This window comes from Mus pahari, chromosome 5 (assembly GCF_900095145.1).
Source record: "Mus pahari chromosome 5, PAHARI_EIJ_v1.1, whole genome shotgun sequence".
In the NCBI taxonomy this organism is placed as follows: domain Eukaryota; kingdom Metazoa; phylum Chordata; class Mammalia; order Rodentia; family Muridae; genus Mus; species Mus pahari.
Window position 1 is genome coordinate 144,292,746 of NC_034594.1, and position 2,404 is coordinate 144,295,149.

Below are 2,404 nucleotides of genomic sequence, written 5' to 3' on the forward strand. Positions count from 1 at the left end.
TCCTTGGGTACTTTCTCTAGCTCCTTCATTGGGGGCCCTGTGTTCCATCCAATAGATGACTGTGAGCATCCACTTCTGTATTTGCCAGGCACTGGCAGAGCCTCACAAGAGATAGCTATATCAGGGTCCTGTCAGCAAAATCTTGCTGGCATATGCAATAGTGTCTAGGTTTAGTGGTTGTTTATAGGTTGGATCCCTGGGTGGGGCAGTCTCTGGATGGTCCTTCCTTCTGTCTCAGCTCTGAACTTGTCTCTATAACTCCTTCCATGGGTATTTTCTTCCCAATTTTAAGAAGGAACGAAGTATCCATACTATGGTCTTCATTCTTCTTGAGTTTCATGTGTTTTGCAAAAAATTAGAAATGCTTCACTAATTTGTGTGTCATCTTTGTGCATGGGGCCATGCTAATCTTCTCTGTATTGTTCAAGGTTTAGTACACGTGCTACCGAAGTGAGCACGGTTCAGTCCATTTTTATCAAGGCGGGGAGCTTAACAGCAAACAGGCAGGCATGGTGCAAGAGGAGCTGAAAGTTCTACATTTTCATCTGAAGGCCACTAGGAGAAGACTGACTCCCATGTGGTTAGCAGAAGAGTTTCATTGCCCACCCACCCCCACACTGACATACTTCTTCCAACAAGGCCACACCTACTCCAACAAGACTACACTTAATAGTGCCACTCCCTGGGCCAAGGCTATCCAAACCACCACAGATGGTTAGGAATGAACACAGGATTCTGGCATTGCAGCCACCAAAAGTCAAAGGAAAGCTTGCCAACCACTGGGAAGTGAGCAGAATGTGCGTATTGGAATATAGGGGGTTTTAAGGGAAAACTCACCAATTAACCGTTGTGGGTTGGAGAAGGCAGGTGCCTGAAGGTCTGAATATCTGCGAAGTGGGCTAAAGGTGCATGTGTCCTGTAGGCTGATATCAAAGTAGTGAAATCAATGTAAGGAATGTTATCAGCTTAGGACCCCCCAGACCAAGTTCTCAGCACAAAGGAGATTAATTTGCTCCAGAGGGACAGAGGGCAGGAATAAAAGAAAAAGATAGGAGATAGAGGATGAGGGGGAAGGCAGAAAGGAGCAAGGGAGAGAGAAGAGGGGTATCTGTCTCCAGGGCCAAAGGGCTACCTCTGGATAGAGAGGAGACAGAACTGGCCCATAGGCAAATGGCAGTTTATAAAGGGAGAGGAAACCCTTTGTTAGGATGAGGTGTCTAATTTTAATAGGGCATGTTAATTAGGTTAGCCAAAGGGAGCTTTTGAATGCTGGGCTTCAATATTTTGACAGCTGGACCTTGGTAGTCAGCCTTAGGAGGAGGAAGTAGCCAAATAAGGGAATAGATTTTTTGATGCCTAGCTTTAGGGATGTAATTTAATGGTTTTTAGCAAGGCAGAGGGAATAGGGGAGAAGGGTAAGGCCAACAAGAGCCATCCATACCCACCATACTGGTGATGGCCAGAGTCCCTTTACCTTCAGTCAAGGCTAAGACAATTATTATTCACACGGCAAGGTGTCTATAGCCACATTTGGGATATCTTACTTTCAGCAACTCTTCTTTAAGAATTCCACATACATAGTCTTGGGTATGCTTTTAATCTCTCCTTGAGTGCTTCTCTATTAAAATATCTCTAAGAAAAATCTCCAGTTCTGCCTGATACTAGCTAGTTCTGAAATTCCTTTATGCGTTGAAGCCGCAAATCCCAGTATGGCTTGAACTGGGGTCTGTGAACTATTAAGGGGACCTATAGCAGGCTAGAGCTGGATTCCTGGGCTTTAACCATGGGCATCATGCTCATCTATAATCATGAACACCACACTCATTTATGAACGAGCAAATGATAGAGTCTGCTACAGGGAGCAGCTGAAATGGAATAGCACTATGTGGAAAGATTGGGACAACCATCCACAGCCAGGTAACTAGAAAAAAACAAAACAAAACAAACAAAAAAAACAGTCTGGTCCTCACCTTTTGCCCTCCGTCATTTGAGAAGCTTCAAGTAGATGAGGTAAAGCAGGGGAGGGGAGAGAGAGCCCAGGTCACACCCTCTTTCCTATTACAGATTTTAGAGCATGAGGCAAACTTAAACAGAAGTGACAGGAAGAGGCACTGGGGAGTTTTACACTGAACTGGTAAATTACTGAAAGTGGTAGAAGTGAAACCGAGGGATTTGCCCCAAACATCCTTAAGTAATGTGACAGGGTCCTCACGTGCCTAGAGAACACAAAGCTCCCAGATGCTAATTCCCACCCAACCAAATTCACTAATTCAGTTGTTCAATAATGTGGTCTGTTGTATTTCCTGAGCATCTGCTATGAGTCGAGTTGCCTTCTGCATTTAACGTGCAGAAAGATAGCTCTTGTCTTCACGCAAGACTTCATTCTTGCTGAGGAAGCTAGCCA

At 44.7% G+C, this 2,404-nt stretch overlaps 1 non-coding gene across 1 annotated transcript; it reads right to left on the reverse strand.

The window, feature by feature from the left end:
• Positions 1 to 350: 350 nt before the first annotated feature.
• LOC115064226 lies at positions 351 to 458 on the reverse strand. The gene has a single exon (XR_003844050.1). It is a non-coding gene; the product is annotated as a U6 spliceosomal RNA (small nuclear RNA).
• Between the last annotated feature and the right edge of the window lie 1,946 nt (positions 459 to 2,404).